The following is a 442-nucleotide window of genomic DNA, read 5'->3' as shown; positions in this document are numbered from 1 at the left end:
AAGAGCAATTAAAGGCACTTGCTGGACACCTTACTAAAATGGAAAAATAAAAGATGTTCAATAATAGAAAATGTATACATTGTATCTGATTTTTGTTTGTTTGTTTGTTTTTCCAGATAGGGTTTCTTTGTAGCTGTGGGGCCTCTCCTGGAATTCATGCTGTAGACCAGGTTGGCCTCCAACTCACAAAGATCCACCTGCCTCTGCCTCCTGAGTGCTAGGATGAAAGGTGTGTGCTACCACTGCCCTACTTGTATCTAATTTCTGTCAGCCTTCTGTTCTCATTTTTCCCTCCTTTGCCTCTTCCCTTTTCTTTTTTGTGTGATTTTCCCCCATTTAATTTCCTCCTCCTCCTTTTTCCCTTCTCTTCTCTTCTCTTCTCTTCTCTTCTCTTCTCTTCTCTTCTCTTCTCTTCTCTTCTCTTCTCTTCTCCCCTCCCCTT

Source organism: Microtus ochrogaster, unplaced genomic scaffold (genome assembly GCF_000317375.1).
Source record: "Microtus ochrogaster isolate Prairie Vole_2 unplaced genomic scaffold, MicOch1.0 UNK2, whole genome shotgun sequence".
NCBI lineage: Eukaryota > Metazoa > Chordata > Mammalia > Rodentia > Cricetidae > Microtus > Microtus ochrogaster.
This window is presented reverse-complemented; position numbering follows the sequence as displayed.